At 43.0% G+C, this 21,123-nt stretch overlaps 1 protein-coding gene across 2 annotated transcripts in view; it reads left to right on the top strand.

The window, feature by feature from the left end:
* Positions 1–11,392: 11,392 nt before the first annotated feature.
* Positions 11,393–21,123, top strand: part of LOC102368712 (serine/threonine-protein kinase Sgk3) — a 99,588-nt gene continuing 89,857 nt past the window's right edge. The window contains exon 1 of one of the 2 annotated variants that reach the window (XM_006028812.3): positions 11,393–11,469. The gene's annotated coding sequence lies outside the window, so the exon portion shown is untranslated. Of the gene's footprint in view, positions 11,470–15,538; positions 15,559–21,123 lie in introns of those variants that run through there. The other variant, XM_006028814.3, reaches the window with a different exon arrangement.

The raw sequence follows: 21,123 nt of genomic DNA, 5'->3' as shown, positions 1-21,123 counted from the left end.
CCGTTGCCCGCACCGCACCGGCCTCCCCACTTCCACGCGAACGGCGCAGGCGCGGCACCGCACAGGCTGCCGGGGTTTGTAGTTCCCGTCGCCTAAAGACCCGACCTCTGGGAATACGCGGCAGGGACCTTCCCAGAACTACGTGTCCCATCATGCAGCGCGGCGTGCGGAGAGGCGAAGGGGAGGGGGACGCGGGCGGGGTTGCTTCGCAGTGGTGCTTGGGGAATGTAGTGTGGTGCGTTGCCCTCCGGGCGGGACGTGAGAGGAAGGGTTGGGCCGCAGAGCCGAAAGGGACACACTTCCTCAAACGCGTTGTGCCGGCGGTTTGTTGTGCTTCCTGTTTGCCTGGGTGGGGGAAGGGCGCCTGTGCCGCGAGAGCGGCGCGTGCGCACCATGACGTCATTTCCCCTCAGCGTCGCTGGGCCTGGCGCAGCTGGCTCCGTCCCTCTCCCTGCCCTTGTCCTCCACGTGTTGTCCCTCCTGTCCCCGCCTTACTCGGGGTGGGCTGCGACTGCCTCGGGCTGGACTGTAGCTTTGCTTAGAGGCCTGGACAGGGATGAGCCTGCCCCAGACAGGGAGCTGGGCTAGGTCCCTGGTGCATCCCGCGGGCTCGTGGTGCCCAGAGCAGGTGCAGCAGGGCCCCATCTGGCAGCTCAGCCCAGCCCCAATGCACCTGTGTGGGGGAAGGGGGCTTGGGGAGGCATGATCCAGTACCTTGGGGGAGATGGATGTGGCTCAGCCCAAACTGGGGGGAAAGGGCAGGCCAGGAGGGAGGGGTGTGGCATGTCCCCAGTCTGATCCAGTGAGAGGCAAGGGACCAGGCCCAGCCCTGCATGGGGAGAGGAGACTGGCTTGGATTTGTGGTGGGGGGGTGAAAGGGGAAGGGCAGGTCCTGAACCATCTGTGCTATGGGAGGGGAGGTGGCCTGGCCCTGTGGGAAGAGGGTCGTGGTTCAGCTCCAACCCACTGCACCAAGCTTGGGATTTTGTCAGGGAGAGATGGCAGCACTGTCACTGCTCCTCTACCGCCAAATTTCCCAACCCTTGGGAGGTCCTGTGAGCCAGATTGCACGGCTCCATGGGCGGCATCTGGCCTGCAAGCCAGAGGTTGACTGCTCCTAGATTAGATGATCCTGGGAGGTCCCTTCTAGCCCTACTGGCTAGGGACATTTATACACATGTTCCAGTAGTGGGGGGGAAGGGGGTGCTTTAATTAGAGCCGCTCTAATTAAAGTGCCCGGAGGGTCTCATGTATCAGCGTTTCTGTGCTCAAAAATAACGGCAGAGTTGCTTTAACTAAAGCTTGTTCAATGCTGCTTTACTTAAAGCGCCCCTGCCACCATTTTTAAGTGCAGGGACACTGATACACAAGATGCTAGAATCTGCTGGAGCATGATAATTACCATGCTTCAGCGGACCAGATAAATAGAGCCTGCTCCAGCCTCACTGCTCGTGTATAGGTGCACTGTGATTCATTTCCCACAAACTCACCCAAGCCAGACATCCTCTTTGGTGATCTCTGTATAAGACATGATAATAGAAAAGGTACAAATTCTGATCAGGCTTCTCAGCAGGGGTAGAGCTCTTGAATTCATTTTTGTGAGTCTGTGAAATCTACTTCAGATGTTGATAAAACATTGACACAGTTGGCATTTAAAAGGCAAAGACTTAGGTGAGTAATACATAAGCAGGGTTCCCCAGTATGTGTTGTATTCATTTTTTTAAAGATAAAAACAACAGCAGCACGTAAAGTAGGCTCCTGACCTGTCTGAAGTCAGTGGGAGCTGTGAGTACTTGCTCCCCTGAAGATTCGATTCTTAGCTTAACTACTGCAGATACAGGAGGTGGTGACATTTCCACTGCAAATAACATAGTCTCACTATTACTTTTTTTTTTTTTACTCCCAACCTCCTAAACTTAAATCAGCTTTTTTTACTCCCAACCTCCTAAACTTAAAGCAGCAGGAAAATGTCACAAGATGGAAGCGTTCTAATATTAAAAAAGCCTAAGTCTGTCTGTCTGTCTGTCCATCCGTAATGCTTTATTCACACTCTGATTGGCTGACAAACAGCCAATCGGAGTGTGAAAAATTGTTCCAACAAGAGCTGGCAGCAGTGGAGCATCGCAACGATGATGGGGACACAGGGACAGAGGGTGGGGGAGCTGCTGGCCTCAGCTCCCCCACCCCGCTCCCTGCAAGAGGCAGAACAGCAGTAGCATGGGTCGTTAGGTGGCAGCACTCCATCCCCCCACCTTGCCCCCCCACTTCATTCTTGATGGGCAATTGGCTACTAATTAATAATTAGCATGTATGCAGCTCAAAGTTCTGTTCAAACATCCCCACAAACCAATTCCCAGAAGGTATTTGGATCATTTATTAAATTATGTTTGAACAGCAGTTGGTTCAGAAATTCCCAAGCTCTAGTTCTGTTTCTAATATTGGCCCACTGGATTACTTGACAGCATCCCTTAACCTTACCATTTCTCAATTTTCTCATCTGAAACAATGGGATAATTGTGCTCAGCAATGTAGGATTTAGTCTTAAGATTCTCAGCAATCTTCAGTCCATGGTCTTACATATTTATATGTAAATAACTTCCAGTAGTAAAAATGAAGTAGATTCTGTTATTATTCAATACATTTGGGCTAAGATTAAGATAATTAAGAAATATGTTTTGCAACAAAGCAGCTGTTTTAGAATAATCACTGGCAGCTATTTTAAGCAAGCCATCCTTTATTGAAACCAAACTGTATGTATTCAGGATGATCAGTAGGTCCACTCTAGATAATCACAGTGTTCCCTTCTGATTATGAAATATGACCATATCATGAGTAGTCCTGAAGGTCTGTTTATTTATATGAGGGTTTATGCCATATGGGCCCCACGCACTAGAAATTAGTTAAGGGTCTGGGACATGAAACGTTAAGGCTGCAAGGTTTTATCTTGTAATGGTATATATGCAGACAGTCCTGCACCTGGCCAGGTTTCACAAGGGTGTGGAAGTGAAAAAAACCAAAACAAACATCAAAACCCAACCCATCCATGTACACTGTGATGCTGTACAGGGCACGTAACTTGTGGCTTATGTTCTAATTAGTTTCTGAAGTCTGAAATGGCATACAGGACACTGATACATGTGATGCTTCAGGCACTTTAATTAGAGCGCTCTAAGAGCTGCTCTTATTAAAGTGCACCTGCCTGCTCCTGGAGTGCATGTATAAATGTCCACAAATGGTACACGACCCTAGAGACATAGTTGCATGAGTGCTCCTGATTTCTACAGATTTAATTTGCCACACTTCATTTCAGCTTCCAGACAAGCTTCTCTTTTAGAGTGGTAGACAAATTGTTTGCACTGTATCTAGCCGTTGGATCAAAATGACACAGGATAGAGGACAGAAAGAAAAAAGACAAAGTAATTGAATTGATTCCAGTTTTGGAACCTGGAGTTTTTCCCGTGGAATTTTTTGATTATTGGATGCAATGTAGAAACCCTTTTAAGTTTTTCTCTTTGATTTCTTTTTCAGTTCTTTGTGAGACATGATTCCTGCCTTTTCCCATTACTGAAATTACTTTCCTTTATAGGCACTGGTCTATATAAAGGGTAACGTTCCCATAGCTCAAATTATAACCCTGCAGATCACCGTGTGTGGAGAGGTAGAGATACAATATGGTTGCATTGATAGAATTTGCTTTTCTGGTTTTCTTTCATAAAATTGATATAATACACAGTATCAAATAAAGCATTTTTTGAAGATGTAATGTTTAAAAAATCATCATCATGTCAAGTAGGGTCTTGCATGCAAATGAATAAAGGTATGCTGCATATCAGGCATTTGTTAGGTGTTTTCATTTCTGGAATAGTTTTGGAGGTTGAAAGAGATGAAAGATGAGATGGATTCTTATTCCCTTCAACTACCTTCACCAATTCGTATTTACCTACGTGATGGTGTGGGAAGTAGCAGTGCAAGATACATAACCCCATCTATGTGTTTTATACCACATTTGACATGACTGCCATAAAGGATGAAAGGATAGTTTAGTGCAAGGGGAGGGAACCCCTGGCACGCATGCCAGGGTGTGACGCACATATGCCTCAGGGCAGATGGCAGGGAAGTGGCTGGGACTGTGCTGCCACAACAAGGATTGGGGCCCTTGCAGCTCCCCTGCCATCCTCTCCTGGCACGCCGAGATCTTATAAATCGAGGTTGTGGGTATTTTTGGCACTCTGCCCAAAAATGTTGCTGACCCCTGGTTTAGTGTATGCATATTCAGTCTTTGTATATATAACAAACTAGAACAAGGAATTTCTTTGTTGCAGCATTGAGAAAGGTCCCTCGGGTAACAAAATCTGATTGATTCCTTAGAGGCAAGTGTTATGGGAAACTGAGTGCCTATCTTATTATTAGACTTCCTGGATAAGTGTAAAGACAAGTCCTATGAGAGATCACAGCAGTAGTCACGCCATTCTCAGCAGAAAGCTTAGGAAGAACATCACAGTTAGGAAATGTAACATTACTGTTCAATACACCTTATACCTGAATATCACACTTATTAAAATTTTTAATTTTGTTCTTGATAGCTCAAAAAAGTGATTAATTATCAGTAGTAGGATATGTCCTAGCTTGTGGTATGTGGGAGAGAAGGAAAAAAAAACTTTTTTCCTGAGCAGCATCAGACAAGACTGACTGAATAAGTTATCCCTCCATCCTGCAGGCCCTGAAAGCAAAACTTAAGATTCAGTCCGATTCCCATGTCACCATTTCTACACCCCTTTGACGCACAAACTGGGACAATGATCTACTGTGTTCCCGCACCCCCGATTTTTTGTTTTATTTAATACTCTTGGGAAGGAGTTATGTGCCCTTGGAGGCATGAAGGGGTATAATGGAAAGAGACTTCCTATTAAACAGAAGGAAGGGAAACCTGCAACATGCTATGAATCAAGCTGTGAGGAACTAGGAGATGTTCTGATTTGCCAGAAGGTGCAAGCTACCATCACTTTAGAGTAGTGGTTCGCAGCCCTTTTAGACTCAAGGCACCCCTCAGAAAATGCCAGCTCTTTTCATTCTTTTTTGATTAGAGAAAAACAATAGGGCAATTCTTCTGTTGAAAGGAACTCAGAAAGATCACAATGAACTCAGAAACAACTCAAACAGGTCATGATGTTTTTAGTGCTATGGATTCTTATTTGAAAATTCTGGGCATTTTTACGTATGCAATTGCCGCAGCACTGGGTGCTTTGAAAAGCATCTGGCGCTGCAAAGCTTGCAGTTGTATAAACGGTAAAATGCGTGTTAGTGCTGAGAAAATTACGGCAGTGCACTTTTAAACTAAAACACATTGGCGATGCTTCAGTTCAAAAGTACACCGCTGCCATTTTCTGCATGCTGACACACATTTCACCACTTATACAACTGCATGTGGCGCAGCGCAGCTTGCCTCGGCTCAGGAGTGACGCGTGAGCGTGGTGGTGCACCTCCTACAAAAAGGGGTGGCCACCCCCACTTCCCCATCGCCGGTGGCATCTGCAGGTGGTCAGCAATCCCTGCTGGCCACCGCCGACATCTGCAGGTGGTCTCCCCCACAGTGTTGGCAGCGCCTGTAGGAGTTCCCGCCACCCCACCCCATGCCACCACTGTGTCCCCACCCAGACGCTGGGGGCACTCATCGTTCATGCCTCAGCTCGCGCACGGAGCAGACTCAATTAATCAGCGCATCGCAGGACAGAAAAGTATGTGTATAACTGTCCTCTGGGTTTATCTTGTGAATTGTCTTTGTACAGCTAACTGTGCTGACATTGCATAACACCCCACAGTACCCCTGAAAGGATCTCAAGGCATCTCAGGATGGCACAGCACAGCACCTTAGCTGAGAATCACTGCTTTAGAGATATCAATTTGAAGCTAACATGCTGCACTCTACACCAGAAAGCACAGAAATATGGTCAATAAAGATAGCACTAGTTTTGCAGCCATTCTTGGGTAATGTGTTTGTTCTCCACAGCCTGCAATTTTGGCAGTGTCGTCTGAGAATCTACCTTGGAGGACGGTAGATTCTAGCTTGGTCCTTGAGAGTACTAAAGGAAAATTGTGGAGGAGGAGGGGTACATTGCATCACTGTAGCTGTATGCATTTACACTCTGCTTGTCCCCATCGTGGTATCTTGAGTGTTTAAAAGATTAAGAGCAAGACCCTGACTACATATATAGACCCAGGCTACATATACAGTGCTATCTGCTGTGAGCAGGAGTGCATAGTGCACATAATTCCTTTACAAAGTTTGATGAGTACCCTACTATGTGGTACACCTACCAACCCTGTGTAATATTAATGTCACTCCACGCCAGCAGCTCAGCACGTCTCTTATACATAAGAAAAGAGCTTCACCTTTATGATTTGTAGAAGGGCTTTATATTTCTTTTAAAAGAAAGTTGTACTGGTTTCCTGAGCTTTTAACATGCTATCTATATTCCTGACAATAAATCATATAAAAGTAGAGTTTAGACATGACAGTAAACAAGATAAACCAAGTATCTTGGGCTGAAGTATCTTAGCTCTTCTTTCTTTTAAATGGATTGACAAATTAATTGCATTATAGGTATTCAAGAGTGCAGTTTTTTAGTGATTTAACTTCCTGAGATAACTTCATAAAGTATATGGAATCATGTTCATTTTTTCTGAGACTGCACTGCCAGTTTGCGTGTTGAAACTAGCTGTTTACCTATTAACCTTTAACTGTTTATTGTTAGTCTCAAAAAGATGTTCCCTGGTAGCTTCTAGCTCACTAAAAAGAGGGGTATTTTAGCCCATCCAGTTTCTCTCTCCACAGATTATTTCTGCTTGGAATAGGAAGATTCTCTACTTTTGAGGTGGGCAATGCAAGGAAAAAACTACAGATATTAATCTATACCTCTACTTTAGCTACTGTGTCGACCAACACTTAATGGACTGGTAGGCCCTGATCTGGCAAAGGAGATTCACTTCAGTGGAACACCTTAAAGACATATAAGATATATCTCAAATCCCTTTGCAAGGCTAAAACTGTACCCTTTTAATCCTGAAAAGTGATTTGAGATTTGTGAAAGGCACTATAAAAGTGAATAACAATTTAGATTCCTCAGGGTTTTTTAAAAAAAGTAAATTTGTCTAGGCAACTAACTTTTAGGGCTCTTAAGCTTGATGGCGTGTCTTCTTTAAAATTAGAAAATAAATGTTATGGATGTGGAATGTGCATATTGATTGTGTATGAAGGCCCAAGAAATAGCAACATTTCTTGTGACTATCTGCCATCCAGGTTGTTCTCCTAGATGTATAACTCCTCAAAACAAAATAGCTTCAATCACTGCTGCACCCATTCCCAGTTGGATTTGTATATTGCTATTGTACCCCAAATCAGTGATTTCAACAGTTGTTTAATATTTAGTTAAGTCTGTATGATACTCCCATTTACTTACCATAAACGTCCCCTTATTTATTTTTAATCTTTGATTGTAGCTATCTCCACAAATATCCAATATAGTACAGACGAAAGAAGAGGAGAGCTAAAGTCAGGAATTAAAGTTTATTAACCAAAATTAAGATGAACGAACATTTAGCATGTAGAGACATGTGGGAATAGCGCCTAGAGTGTGACTAAGCTTGAAACAGGAAGGAAGGGTCAATTGGAGATTCTATCTATTTTATTTTATTTTACATAGATATTGAAACCAAAACCCCCAAAACAACAAACATATGAATGATATACAACCGTTTTAAAGAGCAAATGTGGCAACTAGCATTTGAATATTCCAATAACCTTGTTGGACTCTTAAAAACCAATAAGTTCTTTGGTCAGTCCTTGGCCCTCCCTTGCACAGGTATGTCCAAATGAGAGCTGAATCCCCAGTTCTGCAGTCCACATGGATTAGGCTGTACACATCTGATTGCAGGAGATTAACTCTCTGCTTCCTGGAGGGCTATTCAGGTCTCAGTGTCATGGGACAGAAACCTTTCTTGTTCTGAATGCTATTTTCATAGAAGCATAGCAAAGTAGGGCTGGAAGAGACCTCATGAGGTCATCTAGTCCAGCCTTCTGCTCATGTCATGATCATCCCTAACTAAACCATCCCAGCCAAGTTTCTGTCTAACTTGTTCTTGAAAATTTCCAAGGATGGAGATTCCACAACTTCTCTAGGTAGCCTGTTTCACAACTAGGTGGAACTAAAATAGGACATGCACAAAAGCAGTTTCTCTGCTACTGACTGAGTTGTTTTCAGAAATGTTTGCATTAAAGCCTTTACTGGGAATGTGAAAACAAACAAACAAACATGTGTGTGTGTGTGTGTGTGTGTGTGTGTGTGTGTGTGTGTGTGTATTAATTGTTGCAATTTGTCTTCTTCCATTCTTATTTGTGATAACTGTTTACATTATGAATGCCATTTTTTTAAATAGCTACTAAAATTAATTTGGGAAATGTAATGTTGTATCTATCAAAATACTTCTAATTTCTGACTTTTACTTCTTTTAACTGCACAGTATTATAAATAGTTATACTCCATTCAAAAAAGCAAAAATAGTTGGAATCCAAAACACCCTATAGATAATCTTGTGGGACAGAGGATTTTACAATGGCAATAGAACTATTTTACACTGGCAGTATAACTATCTTATGCCCCTTTGCTAGATTTTAACCCTGACACTAGGTGTCATCAGAACCCAGGCAATCAAATCTTAAGTTAATTTTTTTATATAGCAGCGATATAGACTTTGTACATCAGTGTTCCAAGAAAACATGACTAATAACATTTGTTAAAGGACAGATTTTTATTCTCTTATCATCATGGCTTTTTGAACCCCTAGTCATAGACCAGAATTTCATTGCATGAGGTGCACTACAAACACAGAACAAAGAGCAAAGAGCCACAATCTAAGTATAAGGCAAGAGTCCACAGATGGATATAGCCAGACAAAGTACAAGGAAATACTGAGAAAATATTGCTCAGCATGCACACTCTTAGTCCACCAGAAACCTGAGTACTGTCCACTTTTTGTAGACATGGCAAAAGTGTTTTTAAAAGGCCCCCAAAGAAGATCTACAACATGACTTTATGGTTGTTCATGGGGACTTCCTCCTAAACATGAGCAGCATGGGAGAAAACAAGGAGGTTTTTTTTGTTATTATTATTAAATAGGTGGATTGGGACCAATGTCATGCAAATCGGGGATGGGAATTATCATCTGGACAGTGACCAAGAAATGGTAGCTAAGGATGGCTTAAGCCATGCAATAGAAAAGGGGGAGACGGTGGCAGGAAGCAAAAAGAACAATTTTTAACCCCTCAAAATGTTATGTTCCTGAGACCACTGATATTTCCTGGTAAGTAATGAGAAGCTGTTTCCTCTGTCCTTATTCATACTCCCCTTGATCATTTGCATTAGTATTGCTGTATGGCCAGAAAACTTACCCTGATAAAGTTTTCAAGCCCCATGGTAAAGTCTGGTTTATCAATATTATGTGAGACACTTATGTTTCAGTGCTACTTGGGAATAATGCCACACAGAGAAAGAAGATGGAAAAAGGTGATGGGAATCTACTTCAGATTTCACATCCTTGCTCTCAAAAGCCTATGTGAATCAGTTGTTTCTGATGAGGTCTCTTTATGTTTCCACCCATCATACCTATGATACCAGCTTAGTTGGCTTTTTTTTTTTTTAAGCTAAGCAAAGCAAAATCTAACATGAATCTCAAGAGTTTTTTCACCATTTACTTGTGTGAAACTTCCAGTGCAGCCCTGAGGCCCACTCAGCCTCTTATCTAATGGTATCAGGAACCACCCCATGGTAAAGGTGGCTAGAGTGTAATGCTGACCACATCACTTCCTTCTCATGCTGAAGTGAAACAAATAGTGGAGTCCAGTCTCCACTGCCTCAATAAGCCTTAATGGCCTGTAAATGGGACACCTTTACTTGTGTGAAACATGAAGCCTTTTGCCTTCTGAATCTGATCAATTCCAGAATTTCAGAGTACATTCTAGGGATCCCTGGGTTGAAAATGAGTGGTTATGGAAAAACTGGAAGTGGGAAATGCAGGGAAATGAGAGAAATGCAAAATCTCTAAATTTGGTTACCAGAACCAGCATCTTCAAGAACCTCTGTAATGGTCTACAAAGCAGTGTGATATTTAGTGGTAGCCATTAATACTTTCCAGCACAATAGTTTCCCTATTTCCCTCAACACACTTTGAAATGTTGATACTCAAAATAACTTATTTTCCAGACAAAAAGAAAAGAAAAGGGAGGAAAATGAGGGCACACAAAACCACTGATGTGGAAGTCTTATGCTAAGGGGGAAATGGAGAGGGTATGGGAGACATACACAACCTGTAGCTGCAGGAGAATGGGGTGGGAAGGTCTATGGTATGCGGAGAAGGAAGGAATAGGAGACATTCAGTTTTTGGCCTGGGAGGGAAGGAGAGGGAGGTTACCATGACATTGGAAAAAAGTGGAACCACACAGTCCCACCTCTTCCTTGCTATCTGGCACAAAGTCCTCACAGAGAGCTTTGGGCAGGTACTTCACTGCAGATGAATCTGACTAACGTGGAGAAAGAAGATGCACCAGGGAACCAAACAAAATGTGCCAAAAATTCAAACCTCAAATCTAGGTTGAAAAGGGAAGACTAGAAATCAAATCTAGGAGTAGTTTAAGGTGGATAATATGGCAGTCTTGCCTCTGGTCTGCCCCATTATCATGCGTTATCTAGTCTCCTTCTTCAAATGCTGAGTCTCAGGCCAATCCCAGAATTCTAGTTACTTCTCAAATAGACTATTTGGATGCATCTTTACAATACAGTACATTGCCATATAGAGATACTCAGCCAGTTCACATAGCCATATGAGCCATATGAGCTCCACCCAAGTTCGTTAGCCCTTCTGATAACCTGCCAGTGCAAAAAAGGAGTGAGAAGACTGTATTAATAATGCCAAACATAGACACAACAAGCAAAAAATTGTATCTACAGTCTCCATTAGCCCCAAACATTAATAACAATAACTTATTTACTTTAGCTTAATTTTAACTCTGGGCTCCTACCTGCTAAAATCTAAGTTGATTAATTTTGCTTTTTCTATCTCCTTCTAAAGAGCTATAACTCCACTTCCTCAAACAAAATATCCTTCCACAAACTTCTGACAAATGTTGTATTTTATTATAGGGAAAACCTTGTTGAGGGGAAAGCATATTACTTCATCCTTGTTGCTTCCTAATAGCTAACAGGAAACATCTGAGACCGTGACCTTCTCCTCTCCATCCTTCACAACCCCAACAAATGGCAGACACAGCTGGATTGAAAAGGGGTGGGTAAGCTTGTAGTATTAAAGAAAGATATCCTTAGAAGGACATATTCTCTCATCCTGGGAACCTAACAAACTCACTGAATTCTAGTTTTATCTTCTAACTGTTTTTGGAGATTTTTTTCAATATTGTAGTAGGTAAGTTTAGATTTATGTTTTCTATAACATGTTGGCCCACTCTCACCCCTTTCAGAAGATAGTTGAGGGAACAAAGAGACTATTAATATTTTACTTAAGCACACTAGCTTGCTAAAACTTTGAACTTGGTGACAGGTGGGAAAACTCTCCTAACCCTGTTGTGTCCTTTAGCTAGCTTCCAGAAAAATCTAATGATCTTTTTATCTTGCAATGTCTGTTTCCTTTTATTTGAGGATTTTCTAGGCATCAAAGCAATGCTACCAATAGAAACAGAAATGCCTCTAACAGTATTTATCTATGTCTCTCTAAAGATCAAATCTCCTAATCTTGGATGTTGTTTTTCTAGGAATACAACTAAAAAAATTAAATAATTTTCTTATTATGGACAACTACATATTTTTTATCTATCATTTTAGTTAGATTCTACTTGCAGGGGGTTTGCCTGTGTATACCTTCAGTCATACTGAAGAGTATTGTGGAACATGCGTAGCTAATACAGGTATAGGTATTACACTTTAATACTAACTAGAAAACAGGATTTGCTTTGGGTGAAAAAAACTTGAATGGACTTGTGATGAGAATGAATGAAAGCTGCTGACAAGGAAGGGATGAAGGGTGGGTGACCCCCTGTTGTGGAATTTTGAACTTGTACTAATATAATAGACTTTAAAAGTTCAGCAATAACAAGTTATTGTGGTCATGTTTCTACGTATGAGAGAATACAGGAGGAGTGGGGGGGAAAAAAGGAAAAGGCAATACAACACTTGGTTGGGGAGGCCAGGACAGAAGATAGTGTACAGGCTAATAAAATGTACCCAGACATCATCACCATGTCTGGAGTGACCAATTTATTTCTACTGCCACACAAGTCATTGCTAGCAATCCCTTGATTTGAGGATGATCTCTACCATGGCTCGTTGGTGGGTCTTGAGGTGACTTAAGATTCAATCCTTGAGCTACAAATCTGTCTGCAGAAGTTACAGATCTTTCCACAGGGGAGAGTAGGGCATAGGCTAGGATTTCTCTCCTTTTCCTTCCTCCAGTCTCTCTCCTACTTTGAGGACAAGACGCTTTACCTTGAAGTGGGCTTTTGCTTGGTTGAGCTTGCAATGCTCTTGGAGTCAGTTAACAGCTAGCTCCTCCAAGCTCCTGCTGTCAGCAGTCATTTTCTTGAGTTACACCTTCAATGTGTGCTTGTAGCATTATCTTTGGCTGCTGCGCATACAGCACTTGTTTTAGGAATCAAGTCAGGCATCTGCCCACAGTGCCTGTTCTAGTTAAATTAGTGCTTAAGGATCACTGAATCAATGCTGGTAACATTAGCTTCAGCAAGGATGCTGGCATTCGTGCCGTGATCCTCCCATATGATGCAGAAGATTTTACAGAGATCTCATTGGTAATCTCTCTCCAGGTTCTTGGGATGACGATAGTAGATCACTAGCATTTCAGTATGGGGATGATGACTGTGCTGTAGACCTGGATCTTGGTATCTTTCTAGAGACCCAATTAAAATATGCTGAAGCAATTTCTCAAAGGAGGCACTTGCACACCAAATCCCATGCTGGATCTCCTCATCAGTGGTTGTTCTCTGAGAGAGAGGTGACTACCAAGGTAAGGGAAGTGCTTGACTACCTCCAGAGCCTTTCCTTCAATGGTAATTTGAGGAAAGGGGTTGCATTCATGGCCTGGAGCAGACTGATGGAGCACTTGAGCTTTCTTTATGTTAAGAGACTGGCCCAGTGTTTGGTAGGCTTTTGTGAAGAGGTCCAGTGTGTTCTAGAGGTTTTCCTCAGTGTACACAAGGATGGTGCAGTCATCAGCATATTGAAGGTCTAGGATTGTTGTTTTGAATACTTTGGTCTTTGAGCAAAAACATCACAGGTTGAAAAGCCCTCCATCCATAAGCATTCCGTGCCAATTCCAGAAGGGAGGTAGTCCTTAAATGATAAAACCGGATAATGGACCAAAAAAAAGAGAGAGAATGGAATTGGGGCAATGATGCAGTCTTGCTTGACCCCAGTTCAGATGACAAATGAACCAGTCTCCAATCCATTACAAAAAAACCCAGTCAGTCATCTGGTTGTGAAGAAGCCTCAGAACCTTGATGCGTTTTTTTTCAGGGCATCTAAAGCTGGCCACTACTTTCCATGAGGCTTCATAGTTGGAGTCAAAGGTCTTAGTAAGATCAATGAAAGCCATATACATAGGGTGATCATATGGGACCATGGACATTGTGGGACACTGCCTCCCCCTGCCTGCACCCCTGCCCCCCACTCTCCCAGGAAGAACAGAGCCTATGGGGGCCTCAGTCATCCACCCCAGCTCCACCAAGGCCCTCAGTGGAGGGAGCAGCCAGCCTAAGTCCAGCCATTGCCGCACACAGATGCGAGCCCCTCTTGTCCCAGTGTCTCTGCCAACCTAGCACATCATGCCACCTTCCTGTCTCTGTCCTCCTCCTTCCTTCAAGCTTTTGTCCTTCATCCCATTTCCCAGTCACCTTTAGTACAGCCCTCAAAGCTCATGGGAGTACTCAAAGCTGTGGCTGCAAGGAGCCAGCACCACTCCCCTATGCTGCCAGGGGCATGGAGCTGCTGTCCCTCTGTCTAGAGAGAGCCTAGGCAAGCTGGCAGTGGCCAGTGCTGTCCCTGCCCAGCTGCAGACAGCTAGAGGATGCTGCATGGGGGTCCACACCATGGCCAGGGGCAAGATGAACATGTGAAGCTCCTCAGAGCCCCACTGCAGCTTCCCAAAGGTGCAGCTGGTCAGTGCTCATTGTGCAGCCCAGTCACATGCATGCGTGGAGCCAGGGCCAGAGCAGAGCAGTACCATGAGTGGCCTAAGCCTGTAAGACCCTACAAAGATGGCATACATCCAGGTAGGGCAGGAAGGGGTCTGCTAGAGGGTGGGGGGCTGCTCATGGGACACTTGGGAGAATGAGTTGGGGGCAACTGGGGCTGCCTAAGCAAGGATGCATCACCAGCTCCCACAGCATCCTGCCCTGCCTGAGCTAGCTAATGGGGACAGGGGCTGGAGCAGAGCCCAGAGTCACCTCCCACCTAACAGAGCTCCCTGGGAGCCAGGTGGGCAGGAGATAGGGAGGGACCCCTGCTTCCCTCAGGACAGGGGTCCAAGCCACCCTGCCCCCACTCAAGGAATCCCCATCTTCACCTGGGCTCTGGCAGCTGCTCCCTGGTCTGGACTCGGCTGGGCTGGGAGCTGGAAGTCACTTGTGGAGTAGTCTGTCAGGCACATGCTGGTGGCTTCAGGTCAATCCAAGACTTTCGGTTCACCTTTCTCCAACAGCTGGGACACTGAGACAGCCTCTGAAATCTGGAACTGTTCCGGCCAATCTGGGACATATAGTCGCTTTACAAACTCAGATTCTGGTGTTGTTTCCAACACTTTTCTTCGACCAAGCAAGAAACAAAGATCATGCCAATTGCCCCATGGTATGGTCTGAAATCACACTGAAATTCTGGGAGGACTCTTTTACCAAGAGGTAGAAGACAGTTCAGGAGAACATGGGCAAGGATCTTCTTTCCTGCTATAGAAAAGAGGGTGATACCTGGATAGTTCCTGCACCCAAGCTTACTTACCTTCTTTCTTGAAGATGGTCATGATGTTTGTGTTCCTCAGGTTCCTAGGGATCGCCTCATTATTTCCAATTTGAAGAATAGATTTGTAGTCTCAGTACCAGTTCCTTGCTGCCAATCTTGAAGATTTCAGTGCACATGCCATCCAGTCCAGTCACCTTGTTGTTGTTGGTTTCTTTTGATGGCATGCCAGATTTCTAGGATAGGAGGGCTGGCAAAAGATCCCCTAGACTGACTTACTTCTAATGCATAATAAAATCTTTAAACAACAATTCTCCAACCAATGAATTAAGATAAAAGGTCTAAATTGCAAGAAAACTGGGCAAAGCAATAATTGTTTAAAACAATAATTTTGTATCTCTAAAAAGGAAGAAATGATTTGAGAACCCTATATACAAGGCTTATCTTCTGTTCTCACTTACAACACTGTCCTGTGAAGCTAAAGGACACAGCTGGTGTTAAGAGAGGAGCAGCTGCCAGAAATGTAGCAATTAAGGTAAACATATCTGGAGGGGGTTCTTAAATGCCCAACTGGCCACAAACACCAGATTCTCTAGGGGTTGGTGGTTATAGACTTGTAGAAAGCTGTATAGCTGGTAGACAATCTATTTCTGGATCATAATTTGGAGTAACCAGACACATAAAAAGTTTCTTTTACCTGTTTGCTATAGTGGCTAATTGCCTTACCTTGTCACAAACTTGCTATGGACTGTAAGTTAATAATAAGACCCCTGAACATTTGTCTGGACCTATTCCTATGTTGTTTGAAAGCTTAGATGCGTGCCTGTTTATGATATTCAGATCTTGCTAGATTTTATAAAATGCAACCCTAGGTCGGTATCTTCTATGGGCTCTTTTGGTTTGTTTGGGTTCCATCTCCTACTCCTTTCCCCCATCTCCCTTCCCCACACATCTTTAAAAGTTTCCAGGCCTTTTAGCTGCAAAAATACATAAAGTGATTGTAACCAGTACAGCAGGGTTTGGGGTTTTTTTTTTGAGTATGTAGATACTGAAACAGTATTGATCTTACTGAGAAGTTGCAAAAAAACCTAATAGTAATGTTTCTAGAGAGGGATTTTTTTTTTTCTTTCCCTCCAAAGACTGAATAGGATTTGGACTGCTAATTATTCTCTGTACCTTTGCGGATATTCCTCTGAAATTTTGGCCTAACTATTGATCAATTGCCACATCATGTGGGAAATGCATGAAAATAGAACTTTTCAGGTAGCGGGGGAAATTTCTGTAGGGAACAGGACATGGAGAAACACAAAGGAAGAACTGGAGAAAGACAAAGAGTGCCCATCCTAAAGATGGTCTTTCCATGAAAATCAGATAGTGAATAAACAAATTCAGATGTTCTCTTGCTGCATAAATGCTCTATTCCATCTTAAGTTTTATGTACAACTTTCCCACTTATGTCCATGGGGTTTGGCTGTGATTTAGGGGTAACAAAATAGTCCTAGATGTACTGTCCTCACCTGTAAACCATAAATAAAAACAGACAAGATCTAGTAGGAGAGAGATCAAGTGTTAAGTACTGCGTGGTTACCTTGCTGGGGTAAGGATTTTAAGTGCTTAAACATTGACCTAGGGTATGTGTATCTAAAACAGGAAACTTGTCTGCAAATATCAAGGATATGCATTAGAAAAGACAAAAACAAGGCTGCCATAAAAATGTTCAGTCTTCTGAACAAACAAAGCAAATAAACTGAAAGCAAACAGAAGCAAGGTTACAACCTACTAGTAATGGATCTTTATAGTTTTATTAGTGCTACTTTGCCCATAATAAAGCATTAGGAACTTGAGTATGTATGTCCTCACAGTGGAATGTTAGTGTAAAAAGATAACTACTTGTTCCTACTGTGTGTTGACTAAGTAAGGAAAGATCATGCTGTCTACTGGAAACTGATAAAATTAATGGTTTTCACCTTGGATGAAATTCACCTGTAGCCTAAAAGGCCATCTGAGACCCTCAGTGCACAGCCTTTGATGAGTGTGCTTGTGAAGTGCCTCAGGGAAATGCCTACCTTGCCTGTTTGCTCCTACTTAGTGCATGCAAAAGCCTAGAAATTAGGCACTCTAGCTGTTTTCGCATAGTCCCATGTGCACACCCAGAAGTACTCCCATGACAGGGCCGGAGTGCAGATCTAAGAACTCAGGACTACTTTAAGCCAGCTGGGCTGCATTATTTCCAGGTTTGGCACATGATGAAAAGAAGCAAGTCATTCCTTCTGTCCTTATTGCTTCTATATGAGTGTGTAGAAGTGGCAGGAAAGATCCGATGACAACAGACAGCTCTAATAAGCAATGGGAGTCAGTTTTCCATTTGACTTCATCCCTAATATTTACTTTGGGAGCTAGACCAGATTTATTGCTGGAAAATCATAGTAGCACTCTAGAGACTCAAATAATTTATTTGCCTTTGGAACTGAAACAGAAAGCATTAGCAATACAAGATATTATACTGCCTTATGTGCCTCCATCTGACCTGAAGGGACAAAATCTCTGGATAAGACTACGTTTCACTCTTCATATAGATTAATTGTTGGTTACTCTTCTAAATACTAGTAAGGGTGCCAAATATGGCATGAAGCCATTAATTGGAAACTGATCTGAAAGAACCAATTTATTTCACATGGGATACAAAAGACCCATTGGGGTAAAGACTTTTGGTTCTACTGGCTTGCTATTAGAGCTGGCCAGGTGTTCTGTGGAAAAATTCTGTGTCATCAAACTAACCCTTCCCTGGGAATGTACCAGTTTCAATTAAATCTGCATTGAGCAGTTTCTTATCTAGAAATACATAACAGGTATACTGTAGCTGTTGTGTTTAGGGCTCTCATAGTGAGCATCTATATATTCTAGTAAAGAGCAAAGTATGTTTTGAATTCTAAAGAAGCTGTTAGTTAGCAAGTTATTTTTTCTTGGAAGAAAATAATAACCCAAAGTCAGCAGTAGATGTCTCACCTACCTTAATTGAAGGGGCAAAAACTGATCTTATTAAAATAGTCTCTACTAAACTCACCAGTGTAACTGGGGAGGGAGGGGAGAATAACTGGGGCAGTACACCTGAGTGCTGCCTTTGAGGAGGTGCAAAAGCAGCTATTGCTGCAGCAACAGCTGATTGTACCACTATGATCAGCAAGCATAGCGGGAGCTAGCACTGTCTTAGGTACTGCATAGCAGCCCTGGAGACAGAGCTGCAACACTGTCTCTGACCACTGAATGGCCAATGGCAGCTAGTTCAGAGTACAAAAAAGCATCAAGTTAAGGCTACTTGTCTCAAATTTTTGTGCTGCTGCTACCTAAACTTCTGCCTTCTTTATCAAACTCTGTCTCTCTTCAGTTATTTCTAACTGCTTCCTTCATTTTTCTGATGCTCAGTGTTGGGACTCCTCTTATGCCAACCTTTTGCCTGGAGCAGTTTCTCACTTGTGTATCAAATTTCCCCTTCTACCTCACAGCTCCTTCTAAATGACAACTTATCTTGTGGAGTCTCCAAACGTTGTATTTTTATCACAGATTTATATTGTTAGACAGTCTGTGTGTCTTATTTGTTATTAAAATGTCTTAAAATGACTGAGCTTTTTAGGGTAGGGAATGTTATTTTGTTTCTTGCTGTTTTTTTTTTCTTTTCTTTGTACCGAGTTAAAAAGGGTGTCAACCACTGTGCTATAATAGAAATTGATTTAGGGGGCTGGGAGGAGGGAAATATCTAGGGGACAATTCTAGATGCTGGTGGTAGTGAAATTGGCAGCTAGTCAGTTTTGGGGTCCACACAAACTGTGATTGCAAATATACTCTTGATCAGCTGCCTGGCACTGATCTGGGATCAGCTTTTCAAATTTAAGATAAAAGTTTTGTTTCGGGGAGTCTGTAGATACCAGGTTCTTTACCCTCAACCAAGTCCTCAAACAAAGGTGCTTAAGGAAAAATTAGATTCCTATTGAGACTCTTAGAATCTGAAAATGGGTTTTTCAAATTAGACATCTCTCTAATACATGGCCTTGAATTTTCCCCACAAAGTAAAGTACCCTGATGTTAGTGGGAGCTTCAAGTACCCTGCACTATCCAAGGACGTGAAAAGCACTTACTGGTTAGTGAGGTGTCTAACACAAGGGACCTATGTTTGAAAACCTTGGCTATAGTAGCAATTGTATGTCTTGTAATAATTGAACAAGTAGTATTCATATTCAAGCCATAAGAAGCCTAAACCCAATAAAAAGAAAATTGGTCAAAAGAAAATAAAACTATATTTTTAGGAACCAAAAACCAGTATAACATGTTGTGTTTTGTTTTTCTATTTATTACAAAGTGAGAGTGATTTCATGCTGGTGCATAATGCCATTCTGAACTGTGATTGAACAACAGTCCTAGTGGAATCAGATTATGGAGAAGAGGAAATATGCTATAATCACAACAGTATAACAATGTTGGGTGACAGAGAAAAGCAAAACTAGAAGCTTCTAAAGGGACTGATATTCTATAACTGTAATTTTTTCCCAGCTTAACCTGTGGAGGTCCTTTCCAGCCCCACTTCCCTGTGATTCTTTGAATATTAGCTTTAACTAACCTTTAAAAAAACCAAAAAATTCTAGTTCATACTTGAGGCAATCCTCATCCTATAGATCAGATTAATTTTGTGTTCAAAAACAGATTACCATTAAGCAGTCAGTTTAAAATAACTGTATTCTGCTATTTTATTCAGAACAAATAATTTTAGTTTATCAGACATTTATTTTACTGGATTAGGATTATTCTGAGAAAGTAAGAACTACAAAGGTTTTGAATGAATAGCAATACATGTTATTGCATAAATTAGATCATGCAACAGATGATCTGAATTCAGTTACATTTATTTATTGGCAAGGATCATAATACATGAAAAAAGAGAGGAACAGTCCTGATAATCTAAAATGAGTTCACACCTCTGTGACATGGTACTCAAATGGGAGCCTCAACTGGAATTGCAAGTGACCATACCTAGGGTCTTGATGTGTGACCTGGTTCATAAAGGCAAGTATGCTTCTCTACATTTCTCCAGAATGGCTCTCTAAAGCAACGAGTTTCTATAGAAACTCCTTTTTGACATTCAATTTGATAATTTTTTGGTGGTTACTACACTAGTAATTAGACATTGGCCTCCCTGGATCATCTTTCTTTTGTATGCTTCAGGTGACTTGATTTCTTCTTTCCTGGCAAAGGCCAGCAGTTCTCTCACCTTGTAGGAGGACAGACTGAAACTGCAACTTGTCTAACCTTCCCAGGATAAAAGTCTTAACCAGGTTACAGCATGGACACGGCACAGATGAGACCAGGCACAGGAATGTACACTGAGACTGGGATAATCAATGTATTGGCTTTCCGAACATGAGAACTGGGTCAGCCCTTAGGTCCATCTTGCCTAGTATCCTGTGTCACATGGCAGCAGAGTGGATGGAGGTTGGAAGGGAGAGAGAACTGGGCATGACCAGTGTTTTGTCATGGTGGCCCCCCTCATTCCTCTCCCGCTTGCAGCCTTCAGCATCTAAGGTCTAGGAAGTCCTTATGCAGACGGTGAGCCCCATAACCCCTTGCTCAATAGGTACTGATGCCCTTTTCCTCCAAGAATATGTCCTGTCCCCTTCTGAATCTGGCTACGCTGCCAGCTTCCCCCACACCTAGTGGCAATGCCTTCCACGCTTGGATGTGAGACTGTGAAGGACTCCCTCGTCTTAGTGTTAAACCTACTGCCTGCTCCTTTCACTGTGTGACCCCTAGTTCTTGTGTGAGAGGGCCCACCATCGATCCCCATTGTCTTTCTCTTCTGCCCGTTCATGTTTCCTAACCTCGGCCCCTGTGCTCTTTTCTAAGCTGACTCGCCCCTGCCCCTGTGGCCTCTCCTCGTGAGGGAGCCTTTCCCGGGGCGCAGAGCAGGGGCTCCGCGCGTCTCTCCCCGTGCCCCCGGCGGGCGGCAGCCCGGGCTGTGCTGGACTGGCTCGACTCAGCGACGGCCCTTCGCAGGGGCTCGCAGCCCCCGGGACAGGCGGCGTGACCCCCCCGCGCCGGGTCTCCGCTGCCG

The sequence above is a fragment of the Alligator sinensis genome, unplaced genomic scaffold, assembly GCF_000455745.1.
Source record: "Alligator sinensis unplaced genomic scaffold, ASM45574v1 scaffold1102_1, whole genome shotgun sequence".
NCBI classification, from domain to species: Eukaryota; Metazoa; Chordata; order Crocodylia; family Alligatoridae; genus Alligator; species Alligator sinensis.
The sequence above is the reverse complement of the archived record's forward strand: the minus strand, read 5'-3'. Positions and strand labels throughout refer to the sequence as shown.